The sequence below is a fragment of the Hyla sarda genome, unplaced genomic scaffold (genome assembly GCF_029499605.1).
Source record: "Hyla sarda isolate aHylSar1 unplaced genomic scaffold, aHylSar1.hap1 scaffold_2074, whole genome shotgun sequence".
Classification (NCBI taxonomy): Eukaryota; Metazoa; Chordata; class Amphibia; order Anura; family Hylidae; genus Hyla; species Hyla sarda.
In genome coordinates this window covers 32328-55109 of record NW_026608738.1, presented here as the reverse complement: position 1 = coordinate 55109, position 22782 = coordinate 32328, and the positions used below count along the sequence as shown (strand labels likewise).

The window sequence follows — 22782 nt, the reverse complement described above, 5'->3', positions numbered from 1 at the left end:
TATACTGATTTTTCCTGTCTGAATTTGTCGCACAGAAAGTTGCAGGCCAAATATGTGCGACATTTCTGCGACTTTAGCTTCTAGAGCATTTTTACAACATTATACATAGGTGCTGAATACATAAAAAGCGACTGTTCAGCGACAGACAAGTCGCATCGGCTGAAAGTAGGCCAGAATGTCAGTCCATGTTGGAGCAGGTTTAGATACAGTCTAAAGCATAGATCTCAAAGTCTGTGCACAGAATTTAGCAAGGGCCTCGCACCTTCTGATGCATCAGGTAGGTGCACAATAGCATAGCCTAACCCTCTGTACTTTGGTCTATATTGATGCGGGACATAGACAGCCAGCTGATGACCAATCCATTAGTGCAATGGATGGGCTGGAAGCATTTGTCTTTGCCTTTGCAATACCACAGAAGCAATGCAATGGTCAATGTACAGCAATGACACACCTGTGTGAACAGCCAGGAGACCCCCCCCCCCCCCCCCCCCATGTTATGTTACATAGTTACATAGTTAGTACGGTCGAAAAAAGACATATTGTCCCATCAAGTTCAACCAGGGAAATTAAGGGGTAGGGGTGTGGCGCGATATTGGGGAAGGGATGAGATTTTATATTTCTTCATAAGCATTAATCTTATTTTGTCAATTAGGAACATTCAGCACCCACCCGCTATCAAGGCAGCTGCCTATCATGTCATGCCCTACCTGCACAGGTGTGCTGGCTACTCAAATGATCCAATTAAGGAGGCCATTTAGTCAGCAGCAGCAGAAGTCCTGTGCCTGGACGCTCCAACAGCGGCCAGACACAAGCAGAAGCAGAAGCAGCAGAAGCAGCAGCAGCAGCACCACCTTTTGTTTTTTGGCTGCAGAAGCAGCAGCAGCAAGGCCCACAGGGCTGGCTAGCTGGCTAGCCAGCAAGCAAGCAGGTAGCAATGAAGTAGGAATCTTTCTTTTTAACCCTGTAAGGGGGTGGTGCACTGTACCCGAAGATACTGCCATATCGGGGTCAATGCATAGGGCGACGGAAGCAAGCTTCGAAATCAGCCCCCGTTCTCAAAAATCCATTTAATATATGGTCCCCAGATAGGGGACGTATCAGATATTAAACTGATAAGAACAGATACTACACTTGATCTTAGCCAAAAGGCCGAGAAGCGATAACCGTGAAAGGGGCGGGCCCAACAAGGTCCCTTCATGGGCACTATCACTGCTTGCTGTCAGGGAGGCTGCCAGACAATTTTCCATGCACACTCTGGGCTGGGGGGCAGTCAACCACCAGTACACACAGCAGAACCTAAACCATACCATTATTGCTAAGCAGCAAGACAGGGGCCCATTGCACTCCCACGGGGCCTTTTTAAATGCAATCCATAACCCGGATTTGCCAGGAACCCTTCTTACTCCTCCTACTTGCATGTGACACTGGGCTTAGGATCTGCCATAGGAAACACACACACAAGCACACACCTACCTTTGTTGCCTGCAGATGCCTCCTTGGCTGTCCCCAAACGGTATCAAACCAACACCCACGGGAAGCTGTAAGCATAGAGGGACATGCCTGCACCCCATTGGACTTACCTGTGTGGGTTAAATCCGGGTTTATTTGACAACCTATGGCGGGGTGATGGTTCTGCTCAGGCAGAGCAGTGCTGATGCTCCTCATAAAGCTGTCGCTGCTGTGAAGGTTCTAGGTGACATCACAAATCCCTATGGTTACATACACAACAAAGCTGGGTTGTTGTTGTTTACACTCTGCAAGGCCTGTGGAAGTGAGTGACATCATAGCACTGTAGTTCTGAGGGTTCTAGATGGATGCAACAATCTCCTGTTGCTTCTATGAAGGCCGTAATAGACGACATCACCAAACAGCTCCATAGTCACATACACAGCAAAGGAGAGATGTTGTTTACACCTAGTGATGTCAGTGGTATTGAGTGACATCATAGCACAGTGCTAAGGCTCCTGGGCCTGGACACAGCAGCGGCTGCAATATCTCAACGGAGAATACGTTTATATATATGTGTGTGTGTGCGCGTATATATAAATATATATATATATATATATATATATATATATATTTCTCCGCCGAAATCACTTTTAAACCCATTTCCAACCTTTTTTTCCCTTCTCTTCCTCTTACTTTTTTTTTCACGTTTTTTTACGTTTTTCTCCTTTTCGCCTCTTTTCTGGGCGTATTATTCTTCTTTTTCTTCTTTTTTTTCGTCTAATGCATACCCCATCAGTGCAGCAATGCTTATTCAATACCCGCCAAGCAGATGGAGACACTGGGGGTGAAATTTTCTAAGGATTTATACTGATTTTTCCTGTCTGAATTTGTCGCACAGAAAGTTGCAGGCCAAATATGTGCGACATTTCTGCGACTTTAGCTTCTAGAGCATTTTTACAACATTATACATAGGTGCTGAATACATAAAAAGCGACTGTTCAGCGACAGACAAGTCGCATCGGCTGAAAGTAGGCCAGAATGTCAGTCCATGTTGGAGCAGGTTTAGATACAGTCTAAAGCATAGATCTCAAAGTCTGTGCACAGAATTTAGCAAGGGCCTCGCACCTTCTGATGCATCAGGTAGGTGCACAATAGCATAGCCTAACCCTCTGTACTTTGGTCTATATTGATGCGGGACATAGACAGCCAGCTGATGACCAATCCATTAGTGCAATGGATGGCTGGAAGCATTTGTCTTTGCCTTTGCAATACCACAGAAGCAATGCATGGTCAATGTACAGCAATGGACACACCTGTGTGAACATCCAGGAGACCCCCCCCCCCCCCCCCCATGTTATGTTACATAGTTACATAGTTAGTACGGTCGAAAAAAGACATATGTCCATCAAGTTCAACCAGGGAATTAAGGGGGTAGGGGTGTGGCGCGATATTGGGGAAGGGATGAGATTTTATATTTCTTCATAAGCATTAATCTTATTTTGTCAATTAGGAACATTCAGCACCCACCCGCTATCAAGGCAGCTGCCTATCTTGTCATGCCCTACCTGCACAGGTGTGCTGGCTACTCAAATGATCCAATTAAGGAGGCCATTTTAGTCAGCAGCAGCAGAAGTCCTGTGCCTGGACGCTCCAACAGCGGCCAGACACAAGCAGAAGCAGAAGCAGCAGAAGCAGCAGCAGCAGCACCACCTTTTTGTTTTTTGGCTGCAGAAGCAGCAGCAGCAAGGCCCACAGGGCTGGCTAGCTGGCTAGCCAGCAAGCAAGCAGGTAGCAATGAAAGTAGGAATCTTTCTTTTTAACCCTGTAAGGGGGTGGTGCACTGTACCCGAAGATACTGCCATATCGGGTCAATGCATAGGGCGACGAAGCAAGCTTCGAAATCAGCCCCCGTTCTCAAAAATCCATTTAATATATGGTCCCCAGATAGGGGACGTATCAGATATTAAACTGATAAGAACAGATACTACACTTGATCTTAGCCAAAAGGCCGAGAAGCGATAACCGTGAAAGGGGCGGGCCCAACAAGGTCCCCTTCATGGGCACTATCACTGCTTGCTGTCAGGGAGGCTGCCAGACAATTTTCCATGCACACTCTGGGCTGGGGGGGCAGTCCAACCACCAGTACACACAGCAGAACCTAAACCCATACCATTATTGCTAAGCAGCAAGACAGGGGCCCATTGCACTCCCACGGGGCCTTTTTAAATGCAATCCATAACCCGGATTTGCCAGGAACCCTTCTTACTCCTCCTACTTGCATGTGACACTGGGCTTAGGATCTGCATAGGAAACACGACACACAAGCACACACCTACCTTTTGTTGCCTGCAGATGCCTCCTTGGCTGTCCCCAAACGGTATCAAACCAACACCCACGGGAAGCTGTAAGCATAGAGGACATGCCTGCACCCCCATTGGACTTACCTGTGTGGGTTAAATCCGGGTTATTTGACAACCTATGCGGTGATGGTTCTGCTCAGGCAGAGCAGTGCTGATGCTCCTCATAAAGCTGTCGCTGCTGTGAAGGTTCTAGGTGACATCACAAATCCCTATGGTTACATACACAACAAAGCTGGGTTGTTGTTGTTTACACTCTGCAAGGCCTGTGGAAGTGAGTGACATCATAGCACTGTAGTTCTGAGGGTTCTAGATGGATGCAACAATCTCCTGTTGCTTCTATGAAGGCCGTAATAGACGACATCACCAAACAGCTCCATAGTCACATACACAGCAAAGGAGAGATGTTGTTTACACCTAGTGATGTCAGTGGTATTGAGTGACATCATAGCACAGTGCTAAGGCTCCTGGGCCTGGACACAGCAGCGGCTGCAATATCTCAACGGAGAATACGTTTATATATATGTGTGTGTGTGCGCGTATATATATATATATATATATATATATATATATATATTATATATATATATTTCTCCGCCGAAATCACTTTTAAACCCATTTCCACCTTTTTTTTCCCTTCTCTTCCTCTTACTTTTTTTTCACGTTTTTTTACGTTTTTCTCCTTTTCGCCTCTTTTCTGGGCGTATTATTCTTCTTTTTCTTCTTTTTTTTCGTCTAATGCATACCCCATCAGTGCAGCAATGCTTATTCAATACCGCCAGCAGATGGAGACACTGGGGGATAATTTTCTAAGGATTTATACTGATTTTTCCTGTCTGAATTTGTCGCACAGAAAGTTGCAGGCCAAATATGTGCGACATTTCTGCGACTTTAGCTTCTAGAGCATTTTTACAACATTATACATAGGTGCTGAATACATAAAAAGCGACTGTTCAGCGACAGACAAGTCGCATCGGCTGAAAGTAGGCCAGAATGTCAGTCCATGTTGGAGCAGGTTTAGATACAGTCTAAAGCATAGATCTCAAAGTCTGTGCACAGAATTTAGCAAGGGCCTCGCACCTTCTGATGCATCAGGTAGGTGCACAATAGCATAGCCTAACCCTCTGTACTTTGGTCTATATTGATGCGGGACATAGACAGCCAGCTGATGACCAATCCATTAGTGCAATGGATGGCTGGAAGCATTTGTCTTTGCCTTTGCAATACCACAGAAGCAATGCATGGTCAATGTACAGCAATGACACACCTGTGTGAACAGCCAGGAGACCCCCCCCCCCCCCCCCCATGTTATGTTACATAGTTACATAGTTAGTACGGTCGAAAAAAAGACATATGTCCATCAAGTTCAACCAGGGAATTAAGGGGTAGGGGTGTGGCGCGATATTGGGGAAGGGATGAGATTTTATATTTCTTCATAAGCATTAATCTTATTTTGTCAATTAGGAACATTCAGCACCCACCCGCTATCAAGGCAGCTGCCTATCATGTCATGCCCTACCTGCACAGGTGTGCTGGCTACTCAAATGATCCAATTAAGGAGGCCATTTAGTCAGCAGCAGCAGAAGTCCTGTGCCTGGGACGCTCCAACAGCGGCCAGACACAAGCAGAAGCAGAAGCAGCAGAAGCAGCAGCAGCAGCACCACCTTTTGTTTTTTGGCTGCAGAAGCAGCAGCAGCAAGGCCCCACAGGGCTGGCTAGCTGGCTAGCCAGCAAGCAAGCAGGTAGCAATGAAAGTAGGAATCTTTCTTTTTAACCCTGTAAGGGGGTGGTGCACTGTACCCGAAGATACTGCCATATCGGGTCAATGCATAGGGCGACGGAAGCAAGCTTCGAAATCAGCCCCCGTTCTCAAAAATCCATTTAATATATGGTCCCCAGATAGGGACGTATCAGATATTAAACTGATAAGAACAGATACTACACTTGATCTTAGCCAAAAGGCCGAGAAGCGATAACCGTGAAAGGGGCGGGCCCAACAAGGTCCCCTTCATGGGCACTATCACTGCTTGCTGTCAGGGAGGCTGCCAGACAATTTTCCATGCACACTCTGGGCTGGGGGGCAGTCAACCACCAGTACACACAGCAGAACCTAAACCCCATACCATTATTTGCTAAGCAGCAAGACAGGGGCCCATTGCACTCCCACGGGGCCTTTTTAAATGCAATCCATAACCCGGATTTGCCAGGAACCCTTCTTACTCCTCCTACTTGCATGTGACACTGGGCTTAGGATCTGCATAGGAAACACACACACAAGCACACACCTACCTTTGTTGCCTGCAGATGCCTCCTTGGCTGTCCCCAAACGGTATCAAACCAACACCCACGGGAAGCTGTAAGCATAGAGGACATGCCTGCACCCCATTGGGACTTACCTGTGTGGGTTAAATCCGGGTTATTTGACAACCTATGGCGGTGATGGTTCTGCTCAGGCAGAGCAGTGCTGATGCTCCTCATAAAGCTGTCGCTGCTGTGAAGGTTCTAGGTGACATCACAAATCCCTATGGTTACATACACAACAAAGCTGGGTTGTTGTTGTTTACACTCTGCAAGGCCCTGTGTGAAGTGAGTGACATCATAGCACTGTAGTTCTGAGGGTTCTAGATGGATGCAACAATCTCCTGTTGCTTCTATGAAGGCCGTAATAGACGACATCACCAAACAGCTCCATAGTCACATACACAGCAAAGGAGAGATGTTGTTTACACCTAGTGATGTCAGTGGTATTGAGTGACATCATAGCACAGTGCTAAGGCTCCTGGGCCTGGACACAGCAGCGGCTGCAATATCTCAACGGAGAATACGTTTATATATATGTGTGTGTGTGCGCGTATATATATATATATATATATATATATATATATATATATATATATTTCTCCGCCGAAATCACTTTTAAACCCATTTCCACCTTTTTTTCCCTTCTCTTCCTCTTACTTTTTTTTTCACGTTTTTTTACGTTTTTCTCCTTTTCGCCTCTTTTCTGGGCGTATTATTCTTCTTTTTCTTCTTTTTTTTCGTCTAATGCATACCCCATCAGTGCAGCAATGCTTATTCAATACCGCCAGCAGATGGAGACACTGTGGGATAATTTTCTAAGGATTTATACTGATTTTTCCTGTCTGAATTTGTCGCACAGAAAGTTGCAGGCCAAATATGTGCGACATTTCTGCGACTTTAGCTTCTAGAGCATTTTTACAACATTATACATAGGTGCTGAATACATAAAAAGCGACTGTTCAGCGACAGACAAGTCGCATCGGCTGAAAGTAGGCAGAATGTCAGTCCATGTTGGAGCAGGTTTAGATACAGTCTAAAGCATAGATCTCAAAGTCTGTGCACAGAATTTAGCAAGGGCCTCGCACCTTCTGATGCATCAGGTAGGTTGCACAATAGCATAGCCTAACCCTCTGTACTTTGGTCTATATTGATGCGGGACATAGACAGCCAGCTGATGACCAATCCATTAGTGCAATGGATGGCTGGAAGCATTTGTCTTTGCCTTTGCAATACCACAGAAGCAATGCATGGTCAATGTACAGCAATGACACACCTTGTGTGAACAGCCAGGAGACCCCCCCCCCCCCCCCATGTTATGTTACATAGTTACATAGTTAGTACGGTCGAAAAAAGACATATGTCCATCAAGTTCAACCAGGGAATTAAGGGGTAGGGGTGTGGCGCGATATTGGGGAAGGGATGAGATTTTATATTTCTTCATAAGCATTAATCTTATTTGTCAATTAGGAACATTCAGCACCCACCCGCTATCAAGGCAGCTGCCTATCATGTCATGCCCTACCTGCACAGGTGTGCTGGCTACTCAAATGATCCAATTAAGGAGGCCATTTAGTCAGCAGCAGCAGAAGTCCTGTGCCTGGACGCTCCAACAGCGGCCAGACACAAGCAGAAGCAGAAGCAGCAGAAGCAGCAGCAGCAGCACCACCTTTTGTTTTTTGGCTGCAGAAGCAGCAGCAGCAAAGGCCCACAGGGCTGGCTAGCTGGCTAGCCAGCAAGCAAGCAGGTAGCAATGAAAGTAGGAATCTTTCTTTTAACCCTGTAAGGGGGTGGTGCACTGTACCCGAAGATACTGCCATATCGGGTCAATGCATAGGGCGACGGAAGCAAGCTTCGAAATCAGCCCCCGTTCTCAAAAATCCATTTAATATATGGTCCCCAGATAGGGGACGTATCAGATATTAAACTGATAAGAACAGATACTACACTTGATCTTAGCCAAAAGGCCGAGAAGCGATAACCGTGAAGGGGCGGGGCCCAACAAGGTCCCCTTCATGGGCACTATCACTGCTTGCTGTCAGGGAGGCTGCCAGACAATTTTCCATGCACACTCTGGGCTGGGGGGCAGTCAACCACCAGTACACACAGCAGAACCTAAACCCATACCATTATTGCTAAGCAGCAAGACAGGGGCCCATTGCACTCCCACGGGGGCCTTTTTAAATGCAATCCATAACCCGGATTTGCCAGGAACCCTTCTTACTCCTCCTACTTGCATGTGACACTGGGCTTAGGATCTGCATAGGAAACACACACACAAGCACACACCTACCTTTGTTGCCTGCAGATGCCTCCTTGGCTGTCCCCAAACGGTATCAAACCAACACCCACGGGAAGCTGTAAGCATAGAGGACATGCCTGCACCCCATTGGACTTACCTGTGTGGGTTAAATCCGGGTTATTTGACAACCTATGGCGGTGATGGTTCTGCTCAGGCAGAGCAGTGCTGATGCTCCTCATAAAGCTGTCGCTGCTGTGAAGGTTCTAGGTGACATCACAAATCCCTATGGTTACATACACAACAAAGCTGGGTTGTTGTTGTTTACACTCTGCAAGGCCTGTGGAAGTGAGTGACATCATAGCACTGTAGTTTCTGAGGGTTCTAGATGGATGCAACAATCTCCTGTTGCTTCTATGAAGGCCCGTAATAGACGACATCACCAAACAGCTCCATAGTCACATACACAGCAAAGGAGAGATGTTGTTTACACCTAGTGATGTCAGTGGTATTGAGTGACATCATAGCACAGTGCTAAGGGCTCCTGGGCCTGGACACAGCAGCGGCTGCAATATCTCAACGGAGAAATACGTTTATATATATGTGTGTGTGTGCGCGTATATATATATATATATATATATATATATATATATATATATATTTCTCCGCCGAAATCACTTTTAAACCCATTTCCACCTTTTTTTCCCTTCTCTTCCTCTTACTTTTTTTTCACGTTTTTTTACGTTTTTCTCCTTTTCGCCTCTTTTCTGGGCGTATTATTCTTCTTTTTCTTCTTTTTTTTCGTCTAATGCATACCCCATCAGTGCAGCAATGCTTATTCAATACCGCCAGCAGATGGAGACACTGGGGGATAATTTCTAAGGATTTATACTGATTTTTCCTGTCTGAATTTGTCGCACAGAAAGTTGCAGGCCAAATATGTGCGACATTTCTGCGACTTTAGCTTCTAGAGCATTTTTACAACATTATACATAGGTGCTGAATACATAAAAAGCGACTGTTCAGCGACAGACAAGTCGCATCGGCTGAAAGTAGGCCAGAATGTCAGTCCCATGTTGGAGCAGGTTTAGATACAGTCTAAAGCATAGATCTCAAAGTCTGTGCACAGAATTTAGCAAGGGCCTCGCACCTTCTGATGCATCAGGTAGGTGCACAATAGCATAGCCTAACCCTCTGTACTTTGGTCTATATTGATGCGGGACATAGACAGCCAGCTGATGACCAATCCATTAGTGCAATGGATGGCTGGAAGCATTTGTCTTTGCCTTTGCAATACCACAGAAGCAATGCATGGTCAATGTACAGCAATGACACACCTGTGTGAACAGCCAGGAGACCCCCCCCCCCCCCCCCATGTTATGTTACATAGTTACATAGTTAGTACGGTCGAAAAAAGACATATGTCCATCAAGTTCAACCAGGGAATTAAGGGGTAGGGGTGTGGCGCGATATTGGGGAAGGGATGAGATTTTATATTTCTTCATAAGCATTAATCTTATTTTGTCAATTAGGAACATTCAGCACCCCACCCGCTATCAAGGCAGCTGCCTATCATGTCATGCCCTACCTGCACAGGTGTGCTGGCTACTCAAATGATCCAATTAAGGAGGCCATTTTAGTCAGCAGCAGCAGAAGTCCTGTGCCTGGACGCTCCAACAGCGGCCAGACACAAGCAGAAGCAGAAGCAGCAGAAGCAGCAGCAGCAGCACCACCTTTTGTTTTTTGGCTGCAGAAGCAGCAGCAGCAAGGCCCACAGGGCTGGCTAGCTGGCTAGCCAGCAAGCAAGCAGGTAGCAATGAAAGTAGGAATCTTTCTTTTTAACCCTGTAAGGGGGGTGGTGCACTGTACCCGAAGATACTGCCATATCGGGTCAATGCATAGGGCGACGGAAGCAAGCTTCGAAATCAGCCCCCGTTCTCAAAAATCCATTTAATATATGGTCCCCAGATAGGGGACGTATCAGATATTAAACTGATAAGAACAGATACTACACTTGATCTTAGCCAAAAGGCCGAGAAGCGATAACCGTGAAAGGGGCGGGCCCAACAAGGTCCCCTTCATGGGCACTATCACTGCTTGCTGTCAGGGAGGCTGCCAGACAATTTTCCATGCACACTCTGGGCTGGGGGGCAGTCAACCACCAGTTACACACAGCAGAACCTAAACCCATACCGATTATTGCTAAGCAGCAAGACAGGGGCCCATTGCACTCCCACGGGGGCCTTTTTAAATGCAATCCATAACCCGGATTTGCCAGGAACCCTTCTTACTCCTCCTACTTGCATGTGACACTGGGCTTAGGATCTGCATAGGAAACACACACACAAGCACACACCTACCTTTGTTGCCTGCAGATGCCTCCTTGGCTGTCCCCAAACGGTATCAAACCAACACCACACGGAAGCTGTAAGCATAGAGGACATGCCTGCACCCCCATTGGACTTACCTGTGTGGGTTAAATCCGGGTTATTTGACAACCTATGGCGGTGATGGTTCTGCTCAGGCAGAGCAGTGCTGATGCTCCTCATAAAGCTGTCGCTGCTGTGAAGGTTCTAGGTGACATCACAAATCCCTATGGTTACATACACAACAAAGCTGGGTTGTTTGTTGTTTACACTCTGCAAGGCCTGTGGAAGTGAGTGACATCATAGCACTGTAGTTCTGAGGGTTCTAGATGGATGCAACAATCTCCTGTTGCTTCTATGAAGGCCGTAATAGACGACATCACCAAACAGCTCCATAGTCACATACACAGCAAAGGAGAGATGTTGTTTACACCCTAGTGATGTCAGTGGTATTGAGTGACATCATAGCACAGTGCTAAGGCTCCTGGGCCTGGACACAGCAGCGGCTGCAATATCTCAACGGAGAATACGTTTATATATATGTGTGTGTGTGCGCGTATATATATATATATATATATATATATATATATATATATATATATATATATATTTCTCCGCCGAAATCACTTTTAAACCCATTTCCACCTTTTTTTCCCTTCTCTTCCTCTTACTTTTTTTTCACGTTTTTTTACGTTTTTCTCCTTTTCGCCTCTTTTCTGGGCGTATTATTCTTCTTTTTCTTCTTTTTTTTCGTCTAATGCATACCCCATCAGTGCAGCAATGCTTATTCAATACCGCCAGCAGATGGAGACACTGGGGGATAATTTTCTAAGGATTTATACTGATTTTTCCTGTCTGAATTTGTCGCACAGAAAGTTGCAGGCCAAATATGTGCGACATTTCTGCGACTTTAGCTTCTAGAGCATTTTTACAACATTATACATAGGTGCTGAATACATAAAAAGCGACTGTTCAGCGACAGACAAGTCGCATCGGCTGAAAGTAGGCCAGAATGTCAGTCCATGTTGGAGCAGGTTTAGATACAGTCTAAAGCATAGATCTCAAAGTCTGTGCACAGAATTTAGCAAGGGCCTCGCACCTTCTGATGCATCAGGTAGGTGCACAATAGCATAGCCTAACCCTCTGTACTTTGGTCTATATTGATGCGGGACATAGACAGCCAGCTGATGACCAATCCATTAGTGCAATGGATGGCTGGAAGCATTTGTCTTTGCCTTTGCAATACCACAGAAGCAATGCATGGTCAATGTACAGCAATGACACACCTGTGTGAACAGCCAGGAGACCCCCCCCCCCCCCCCATGTTATGTTACATAGTTACATAGTTAGTACGGTCGAAAAAAGACATATGTCCATCAAGTTCAACCAGGGAATTAAGGGGTAGGGGTGTGGCGCGATATTGGGGAAGGGATGAGATTTTATATTTCTTCATAAGCATTAATCTTATTTTGTCAATTAGGAACATTCAGCACCCACCCGCTATCAAGGCAGCTGCCTATCATGTCATGCCCTACCTGCACAGGTGTGCTGGCTACTCAAATGATCCAATTAAGGAGGCCATTTAGTCAGCAGCAGCAGAAGTCCTGTGCCTGGACGCTCCAACAGCGGCCAGACACAAGCAGAAGCAGAAGCAGCAGAAGCAGCAGCAGCAGCACCACCTTTTGTTTTTTGGCTGCAGAAGCAGCAGCAGCAAGGCCCACAGGGCTGGCTAGCTGGCTAGCCAGCAAGCAAGCAGGTAGCAATGAAAGTAGGAATCTTTCTTTTTAACCCTGTAAGGGGGTGGTGCACTGTACCCGAAGATACTGCCATATCGGGTCAATGCATAGGGCGACGGAAGCAAGCTTCGAAATCAGCCCCCGTTCTCAAAAATCCATTTAATATATGGTCCCCAGATAGGGGACGTATCAGATATTAAACTGATAAGAACAGATACTACACTTGATCTTAGCCAAAAGGCCGAGAAGCGATAACCGTGAAAGGGGCGGGCCCAACAAGGTCCCCTTCATGGGCACTATCACTGCTTGCTGTCAGGGAGGCTGCCAGACAATTTTCCATGCACACTCTGGGCTGGGGGGCAGTCAACCACCAGTACACACAGCAGAACCTAAACCCATACCATTATTGCTAAGCAGCAAGACAGGGGCCCATTGCACTCCCACGGGGCCTTTTTAAATGCAATCCATAACCCGGATTTGCCAGGAACCCTTCTTACTCCTCCTACTTGCATGTGACACTGGGCTTAGGATCTGCATAGGAAACACACACACAAGCACACACCTACCTTTGTTGCCTGCAGATGCCTCCTTGGCTGTCCCCAAACGGTATCAAACCAACACCCACGGGAAGCTGTAAGCATAGAGGACATGCCTGCACCCCATTGGACTTACCTGTGTGGGTTAAATCCGGGTTATTTGACAACCTATGGCGGTGATGGTTCTGCTCAGGCAGAGCAGTGCTGATGCTCCTCATAAAGCTGTCGCTGCTGTGAAGGTTCTAGGTGACATCACAAATCCCTATGGTTACATACACAACAAAGCTGGGTTGTTGTTGTTTACACTCTGCAAGGCCTGTGGAAGTGAGTGACATCATAGCACTGTAGTTCTGAGGGTTCTAGATGGATGCAACAATCTCCTGTTGCTTCTATGAAGGCCGTAATAGACGACATCACCAAACAGCTCCATAGTCACATACACAGCAAAGGAGAGATGTTGTTTACACCTAGTGATGTCAGTGGTATTGAGTGACATCATAGCACAGTGCTAAGGCTCCTGGGCCTGGACACAGCAGCGGCTGCAATATCTCAACGGAGAATACGTTTATATATATGTGTGTGTGTGCGCGTATATATATATATATATATATATATATATATATATATATATATATTCTCCGCCGAAATCACTTTTAAACCTATTTCCACCTTTTTTTCCCTTCTCTTCCTCTTACTTTTTTTTCACGTTTTTTTACGTTTTTCTCCTTTTCGCCTCTTTTCTGGGCGTATTATTCTTCTTTTTCTTCTTTTTTTTCGTCTAATGCATACCCCATCAGTGCAGCAATGCTTATTCAATACCGCCAGCAGATGGAGACACTGGGGGATAATTTTCTAAGGATTTATACTGATTTTTCCTGTCTGAATTTGTCGCACAGAAAGTTGCAGGCCAAATATGTGCGACATTTCTGCGACTTTAGCTTCTAGAGCATTTTTACAACATTATACATAGGTGCTGAATACATAAAAAGCGACTGTTCAGCGACAGACAAGTCGCATCGGCTGAAAGTAGGCCAGAATGTCAGTCCATGTTGGAGCAGGTTTAGATACAGTCTAAAGCATAGATCTCAAAGTCTGTGCACAGAATTTAGCAAGGGCCTCGCACCTTCTGATGCATCAGGTAGGTGCACAATAGCATAGCCTAACCCTCTGTACTTTGGTCTATATTGATGCGGGACATAGACAGCCAGCTGATGACCAATCCATTAGTGCAATGGATGGCTGGAAGCATTTGTCTTTGCCTTTGCAATACCACAGAAGCAATGCATGGTCAATGTACAGCAATGACACACCTGTGTGAACAGCCAGGAGACCCCCCCCCCCCCCCCCATGTTATGTTACATAGTTACATAGTTAGTACGGTCGAAAAAAGACATATGTCCATCAAGTTCAACCAGGGAATTAAGGGGTAGGGGTGTGGCGCGATATTGGGGAAGGGATGAGATTTTATATTTCTTCATAAGCATTAATCTTATTTTGTCAATTAGGAACATTCAGCACCCACCCGCTATCAAGGCAGCTGCCTATCATGTCATGCCCTACCTGCACAGGTGTGCTGGCTACTCAAATGATCCAATTAAGGAGGCCATTTAGTCAGCAGCAGCAGAAGTCCTGTGCCTGGACGCTCCAACAGCGGCCAGACACAAGCAGAAGCAGAAGCAGCAGAAGCAGCAGCAGCAGCACCACCTTTTGTTTTTTGGCTGCAGAAGCAGCAGCAGCAAGGCCCACAGGGCTGGCTAGCTGGCTAGCCAGCAAGCAAGCAGGTAGCAATGAAAGTAGGAATCTTTCTTTTTAACCCTGTAAGGGGGTGGTGCACTGTACCCGAAGATACTGCCATATCGGGTCAATGCATAGGGCGACGGAAGCAAGCTTCGAAATCAGCCCCCGTTCTCAAAAATCCATTTAATATATGGTCCCCAGATAGGGGACGTATCAGATATTAAACTGATAAGAACAGATACTACACTTGATCTTAGCCAAAAGGCCGAGAAGCGATAACCGTGAAAGGGGCGGGCCCAACAAGGTCCCCTTCATGGGCACTATCACTGCTTGCTGTCAGGGAGGCTGCCAGACAATTTTCCATGCACACTCTGGGCTGGGGGGCAGTCAACCACCAGTACACACAGCAGAACCTAAACCCATACCATTATTGCTAAGCAGCAAGACAGGGGCCCATTGCACTCCCACGGGGCCTTTTTAAATGCAATCCATAACCCGGATTTGCCAGGAACCCTTCTTACTCCTCCTACTTGCATGTGACACTGGGCTTAGGATCTGCATAGGAAACACACACACAAGCACACACCTACCTTTGTTGCCTGCAGATGCCTCCTTGGCTGTCCCCAAACGGTATCAAACCAACACCCACGGGAAGCTGTAAGCATAGAGGACATGCCTGCACCCCATTGGACTTACCTGTGTGGGTTAAATCCGGGTTATTTGACAACCTATGGCGGTGATGGTTCTGCTCAGGCAGAGCAGTGCTGATGCTCCTCATAAAGCTGTCGCTGCTGTGAAGGTTCTAGGTGACATCACAAATCCCTATGGTTACATACACAACAAAGCTGGGTTGTTGTTGTTTACACTCTGCAAGGCCTGTGGAAGTGAGTGACATCATAGCACTGTAGTTCTGAGGGTTCTAGATGGATGCAACAATCTCCTGTTGCTTCTATGAAGGCCGTAATAGACGACATCACCAAACAGCTCCATAGTCACATACACAGCAAAGGAGAGATGTTGTTTACACCTAGTGATGTCAGTGGTATTGAGTGACATCATAGCACAGTGCTAAGGCTCCTGGGCCTGGACACAGCAGCGGCTGCAATATCTCAACGGAGAATACGTTTATATATATGTGTGTGTGTGCGCGTATATATATATATATATATATATATATATATATATATATATATTTCTCCGCCGAAATCACTTTTAAACCCATTTCCACCTTTTTTTCCCTTCTCTTCCTCTTACTTTTTTTTCACGTTTTTTTACGTTTTTCTCCTTTTCGCCTCTTTTCTGGGCGTATTATTCTTCTTTTTCTTCTTTTTTTTCGTCTAATGCATACCCCATCAGTGCAGCAATGCTTATTCAATACCGCCAGCAGATGGAGACACTGGGGGATAATTTTCTAAGGATTTATACTGATTTTTCCTGTCTGAATTTGTCGCACAGAAAGTTGCAGGCCAAATATGTGCGACATTTCTGCGACTTTAGCTTCTAGAGCATTTTTACAACATTATACATAGGTGCTGAATACATAAAAAGCGACTGTTCAGCGACAGACAAGTCGCATCGGCTGAAAGTAGGCCAGAATGTCAGTCCATGTTGGAGCAGGTTTAGATACAGTCTAAAGCATAGATCTCAAAGTCTGTGCACAGAATTTAGCAAGGGCCTCGCACCTTCTGATGCATCAGGTAGGTGCACAATAGCATAGCCTAACCCTCTGTACTTTGGTCTATATTGATGCGGGACATAGACAGCCAGCTGATGACCAATCCATTAGTGCAATGGATGGCTGGAAGCATTTGTCTTTGCCTTTGCAATACCACAGAAGCAATGCATGGTCAATGTACAGCAATGACACACCTGTGTGAACAGCCAGGAGACCCCCCCCCCCCCCCCCCATGTTATGTTACATAGTTACATAGTTAGTACGGTCGAAAAAAGACATATGTCCATCAAGTTCAACCAGGGAATTAAGGGGTAGGGGTGTGGCGCGATATTGGGGAAGGGATGAGATTTTATATTTCTTCATAAGCATTAATCTTATTTTGTCAATTAGGAACATTCAGCACCCACCCGCTATCAAGGCAGCTGCCTATCATGTCATGCCCTACCTGCACAGGTGTGCTGGCTACTCAAATGATCCAATTAAGGAGGCCATTTAGTCAGCAGCAGCAGAAGTCCTGTGCCTGGACGCTCCAACAGCGGCCAGACACAAGCAGAAGCAGAAGCAGCAGAAGCAGCAGCAGCAGCACCACCTTTTGTTTTTTGGCTGCAGAAGCAGCAGCAGCAAGGCCCACAGGGCTGGCTAGCTGGCTAGCCAGCAAGCAAGCAGGTAGCAATGAAAGTAGGAATCTTTCTTTTTAACCCTGTAAGGGGGTGGTGCACTGTACCCGAAGATACTGCCATATCGGGTCAATGCATAGGGCGACGGAAGCAAGCTTCGAAATCAGCCCCCGTTCTCAAAAATCCATTTAATATATGGTCCCCAGATAGGGGACGTATCAGATATTAAACTGATAAGAACAGATACTACACTTGATCTTAGCCAAAAGGCCGAGAAGCGATAACCGTGAAAGGGGCGGGCCCAACAAGGTCCCCTTCATGGGCACTATCACTGCTTGCTGTCAGGGAGGCTGCCAGACAATTTTCCATGCACACTCTGGGCTGGGGGGCAGTCAACCACCAGTACACACAGCAGAACCTAAACCCATACCATTATTGCTAAGCAGCAAGACTTGCACTCCCACGGGGCCTTTTTAAATGCAATCCATAACCCGGATTTGCCAGGAACCCTTCTTACTCCTCCTACTTGCATGTGACACTGGGCTTAGGATCTGCATAGGAAACACACACACAAGCACACACCTACCTTTGTTGCCTGCAGATGCCTCCTTGGCTGTCCCCAAACGGTATCAAACCAACACCCACGGGAAGCTGTAAGCATAGAGGACATGCCTGCACCCCATTGGACTTACCTGTGTGGGTTAAATCCGGGTTATTTGACAACCTATGGCGGTGATGGTTCTGCTCAGGCAGAGCAGTGCTGATGCTCCTCATAAAGCTGTCGCTGCTGTGAAGGTTCTAGGTGACATCACAAATCCCTATGGTTACATACACAACAAAGCTGGGTTGTTGTTGTTTACACTCTGCAAGGCCTGTGGAAGTGAGTGACATCATAGCACTGTAGTTCTGAGGGTTCTAGATGGATGCAACAATCTCCTGTTGCTTCTATGAAGGCCGTAATAGACGACATCACCAAACAGCTCCATAGTCACATACACAGCAAAGGAGAGATGTTGTTTACACCTAGTGATGTCAGTGGTATTGAGTGACATCATAGCACAGTGCTAAGGCTCCTGGGCCTGGACACAGCAGCGGCTGCAATATCTCAACGGAGAATACGTTTATATATATGTGTGTGTGTGCGCGTATATATATATATATATATATATATATATATATATATATATATATATATTTCTCCGCCGAAATCACTTTTAAACCCATTTCCACCTTTTTTTCCCTTCTCTTCCTCTTACTTTTTTTTCACGTTTTTTTACGTTTTTCTCCTTTTCCGCCTCTTTTCTGGGCGTATTATTCTTCTTTTTCTTCTTTTTTTTCGTCTAATGCATACCCCATCAGTGCAGCAATGCTTATTCAATACCGCCAGCAGATGGAGACACTGGGGGATAATTTTCTAAGGATTTATACTGATTTTTCCTGTCTGAATTTGTCGCACAGAAAGTTGCAGGCCAAATATGTGCGACATTTCTGCGACTTTAGCTTCTAGAGCATTTTTACAACATTATACATAGGTGCTGAATACATAAAAAGCGACTGTTCAGCGACAGACAAGTCGCATCGGCTGAAAGTAGGCCAGAATGTCAGTCCATGTTGGAGCAGGTTTAGATACAGTCTAAAGCATAGATCTCAAAGTCTGTGCACAGAATTTAGCAAGGGCCTCGCACCTTCTGATGCATCAGGTAGGTGCACAATAGCATAGCCTAACCCTCTGTACTTTGGTCTATATTGATGCGGGACATAGACAGCCAGCTGATGACCAATCCATTAGTGCAATGGATGGCTGGAAGCATTTGTCTTTGCCTTTGCAATACCACAGAAGCAATGCATGGTCAATGTACAGCAATGACACACCTGTGTGAACAGCCAGGAGACCCCCCCCCCCCCCCCATGTTATGTTACATAGTTACATAGTTAGTACGGTCGAAAAAAGACATATGTCCATCAAGTTCAACCAGGGAATTAAGGGGTAGGGGTGTGGCGCGATATTGGGGAAGGGATGAGATTTTATATTTCTTCATAAGCATTAATCTTATTTTGTCAATTAGGAACATTCAGCACCCACCCGCTATCAAGGCAGCTGCCTATCATGTCATGCCCTACCTGCACAGGTGTGCTGGCTACTCAAATGATCCAATTAAGGAGGCCATTTAGTCAGCAGCAGCAGAAGTCCTGTGCCTGGACGCTCCAACAGCGGCCAGACACAAGCAGAAGCAGAAGCAGCAGAAGCAGCAGCAGCAGCACCACCTTTTGTTTTTTGGCTGCAGAAGCAGCAGCAGCAAGGCCCACAGGGCTGGCTAGCTGGCTAGCCAGCAAGCAAGCAGGTAGCAATGAAAGTAGGAATCTTTCTTTTTAACCCTGTAAGGGGGTGGTGCACTGTACCCGAAGATACTGCCATATCGGGTCAATGCATAGGGCGACGGAAGCAAGCTTCGAAATCAGCCCCCGTTCTCAAAAATCCATTTAATATATGGTCCCCAGATAGGGGACGTATCAGATATTAAACTGATAAGAACAGATACTACACTTGATCTTAGCCAAAAGGCCGAGAAGCGATAACCGTGAAAGGGGCGGGCCCAACAAGGTCCCCTTCATGGGCACTATCACTGCTTGCTGTCAGGGAGGCTGCCAGACAATTTTCCATGCACACTCTGGGCTGGGGGGCAGTCAACCACCAGTACACACAGCAGAACCTAAACCCATACCATTATTGCTAAGCAGCAAGACAGGGGCCCATTGCACTCCCACGGGGCCTTTTTAAATGCAATCCATAACCCGGATTTGCCAGGAACCCTTCTTACTCCTCCTACTTGCATGTGACACTGGGCTTAGGATCTGCATAGGAAACACACACACAAGCACACACCTACCTTTGTTGCCTGCAGATGCCTCCTTGGCTGTCCCCAAACGGTATCAAACCAACACCCACGGGAAGCTGTAAGCATAGAGGACATGCCTGCACCCCATTGGACTTACCTGTGTGGGTTAAATCCGGGTTATTTGACAACCTATGGCGGTGATGGTTCTGCTCAGGCAGAGCAGTGCTGATGCTCCTCATAAAGCTGTCGCTGCTGTGAAGGTTCTAGGTGACATCACAAATCCCTATGGTTACATACACAACAAAGCTGGGTTGTTGTTGTTTACACTCTGCAAGGCCTGTGGAAGTGAGTGACATCATAGCACTGTAGTTCTGAGGGTTCTAGATGGATGCAACAATCTCCTGTTGCTTCTATGAAGGCCGTAATAGACGACATCACCAAACAGCTCCATAGTCACATACACAGCAAAGGAGAGATGTTGTTTACACCTAGTGATGTCAGTGGTATTGAGTGACATCATAGCACAGTGCTAAGGCTCCTGGGCCTGGACACAGCAGCGGCTGCAATATCTCAACGGAGAATACGTTTATATATATGTGTGTGTGTGCGCGTATATATATATATATATATATATATATATATATATATATATATATTTCTCCGCCGAAATCACTTTTAAACCCATTTCCACCTTTTTTTCCCTTCTCTTCCTCTTACTTTTTTTTCACGTTTTTTTACGTTTTTCTCCTTTTCGCCTCTTTTCTGGGCGTATTATTCTTCTTTTTCTTCTTTTTTTTCGTCTAATGCATACCCCATCAGTGCAGCAATGCTTATTCAATACCGCCAGCAGATGGAGACACTGGGGGATAATTTTCTAAGGATTTATACTGATTTTTCCTGTCTGAATTTGTCGCACAGAAAGTTGCAGGCCAAATATGTGCGACATTTCTGCGACTTTAGCTTCTAGAGCATTTTTACAACATTATACATAGGTGCTGAATACATAAAAAGCGACTGTTCAGCGACAGACAAGTCGCATCGGCTGAAAGTAGGCCAGAATGTCAGTCCATGTTGGAGCAGGTTTAGATACAGTCTAAAGCATAGATCTCAAAGTCTGTGCACAGAATTTAGCAAGGGCCTCGCACCTTCTGATGCATCAGGTAGGTGCACAATAGCATAGCCTAACCCTCTGTACTTTGGTCTATATTGATGCGGGACATAGACAGCCAGCTGATGACCAATCCATTAGTGCAATGGATGGCTGGAAGCATTTGTCTTTGCCTTTGCAATACCACAGAAGCAATGCATGGTCAATGTACAGCAATGACACACCTGTGTGAACAGCCAGGAGACCCCCCCCCCCCCCCCCATGTTATGTTACATAGTTACATAGTTAGTACGGTCGAAAAAAGACATATGTCCATCAAGTTCAACCAGGGAATTAAGGGGTAGGGGTGTGGCGCGATATTGGGGAAGGGATGAGATTTTATATTTCTTCATAAGCATTAATCTTATTTTGTCAATTAGGAACATTCAGCACCCACCCGCTATCAAGGCAGCTGCCTATCATGTCATGCCCTACCTGCACAGGTGTGCTGGCTACTCAAATGATCCAATTAAGGAGGCCATTTAGTCAGCAGCAGCAGAAGTCCTGTGCCTGGACGCTCCAACAGCGGCCAGACACAAGCAGAAGCAGAAGCAGCAGAAGCAGCAGCAGCAGCACCACCTTTTGTTTTTTGGCTGCAGAAGCAGCAGCAGCAAGGCCCACAGGGCTGGCTAGCTGGCTAGCCAGCAAGCAAGCAGGTAGCAATGAAAGTAGGAATCTTTCTTTTTAACCCTGTAAGGGGGTGGTGCACTGTACCCGAAGATACTGCCATATCGGGTCAATGCATAGGGCGACGGAAGCAAGCTTCGAAATCAGCCCCCGTTCTCAAAAATCCATTTAATATATGGTCCCCAGATAGGGGACGTATCAGATATTAAACTGATAAGAACAGATACTACACTTGATCTTAGCCAAAAGGCCGAGAAGCGATAACCGTGAAAGGGGCGGGCCCAACAAGGTCCCCTTCATGGGCACTATCACTGCTTGCTGTCAGGGAGGCTGCCAGACAATTTTCCATGCACACTCTGGGCTGGGGGGCAGTCAACCACCAGTACACACAGCAGAACCTAAACCCATACCATTATTGCTAAGCAGCAAGACAGGGGCCCATTGCACTCCCACGGGGCCTTTTTAAATGCAATCCATAACCCGGATTTGCCAGGAACCCTTCTTACTCCTCCTACTTGCATGTGACACTGGGCTTAGGATCTGCATAGGAAACACACACACAAGCACACACCTACCTTTGTTGCCTGCAGATGCCTCCTTGGCTGTCCCCAAACGGTATCAAACCAACACCCACGGGAAGCTGTAAGCATAGAGGACATGCCTGCACCCCATTGGACTTACCTGTGTGGGTTAAATCCGGGTTATTTGACAACCTATGGCGGTGATGGTTCTGCTCAGGCAGAGCAGTGCTGATGCTCCTCATAAAGCTGTCGCTGCTGTGAAGGTTCTAGGTGACATCACAAATCCCTATGGTTACATACACAACAAAGCTGGGTTGTTGTTGTTTACACTCTGCAAGGCCTGTGGAAGTGAGTGACATCATAGCACTGTAGTTCTGAGGGTTCTAGATGGATGCAACAATCTCCTGTTGCTTCTATGAAGGCCGTAATAGACGACATCACCAAACAGCTCCATAGTCACATACACAGCAAAGGAGAGATGTTGTTTACACCTAGTGATGTCAGTGGTATTGAGTGACATCATAGCACAGTGCTAAGGCTCCTGGGCCTGGACACAGCAGCGGCTGCAATATCTCAACGGAGAATACGTTTATATATATGTGTGTGTGTGCGCGTATATATATATATATATATATATATA

The 22782-nt window shown here is 46.3% G+C and overlaps 10 non-coding genes across 10 annotated transcripts; all 10 read right to left on the bottom strand.

The window, feature by feature from the left end:
• Positions 1-969: 969 nt before the first annotated feature.
• Positions 970-1161, bottom strand: LOC130318805 (U2 spliceosomal RNA). Its single transcript, XR_008865259.1, has one exon. It is a non-coding gene; the product is annotated as a U2 spliceosomal RNA (small nuclear RNA).
• A 2118-nt stretch (positions 1162-3279) lies between these two features.
• Positions 3280-3469, bottom strand: LOC130318804 (U2 spliceosomal RNA). Its single transcript, XR_008865258.1, has one exon. It is a non-coding gene; the product is annotated as a U2 spliceosomal RNA (small nuclear RNA).
• A 2121-nt stretch (positions 3470-5590) lies between these two features.
• LOC130318806 (U2 spliceosomal RNA) lies at positions 5591-5780 on the bottom strand. The gene has a single exon (XR_008865260.1). It is a non-coding gene; the product is annotated as a U2 spliceosomal RNA (small nuclear RNA).
• A 2112-nt stretch (positions 5781-7892) lies between these two features.
• On the bottom strand, positions 7893-8083 carry LOC130318803 (U2 spliceosomal RNA). Its single transcript, XR_008865257.1, has one exon. It is a non-coding gene; the product is annotated as a U2 spliceosomal RNA (small nuclear RNA).
• A 2113-nt stretch (positions 8084-10196) lies between these two features.
• LOC130318802 (U2 spliceosomal RNA) lies at positions 10197-10387 on the bottom strand. Its single transcript, XR_008865256.1, has one exon. It is a non-coding gene; the product is annotated as a U2 spliceosomal RNA (small nuclear RNA).
• Positions 10388-12507: 2120 nt separating this feature from the next.
• On the bottom strand, positions 12508-12698 carry LOC130318801 (U2 spliceosomal RNA). Its single transcript, XR_008865255.1, has one exon. It is a non-coding gene; the product is annotated as a U2 spliceosomal RNA (small nuclear RNA).
• Positions 12699-14804: 2106 nt separating this feature from the next.
• On the bottom strand, positions 14805-14995 carry LOC130318800 (U2 spliceosomal RNA). The gene has a single exon (XR_008865254.1). It is a non-coding gene; the product is annotated as a U2 spliceosomal RNA (small nuclear RNA).
• Positions 14996-17101: 2106 nt separating this feature from the next.
• Positions 17102-17292, bottom strand: LOC130318799 (U2 spliceosomal RNA). The gene has a single exon (XR_008865253.1). It is a non-coding gene; the product is annotated as a U2 spliceosomal RNA (small nuclear RNA).
• Positions 17293-19394: 2102 nt separating this feature from the next.
• On the bottom strand, positions 19395-19585 carry LOC130318798 (U2 spliceosomal RNA). Its single transcript, XR_008865252.1, has one exon. It is a non-coding gene; the product is annotated as a U2 spliceosomal RNA (small nuclear RNA).
• Positions 19586-21692: 2107 nt separating this feature from the next.
• LOC130318795 (U2 spliceosomal RNA) lies at positions 21693-21883 on the bottom strand. Its single transcript, XR_008865250.1, has one exon. It is a non-coding gene; the product is annotated as a U2 spliceosomal RNA (small nuclear RNA).
• Between the last annotated feature and the right edge of the window lie 899 nt (positions 21884-22782).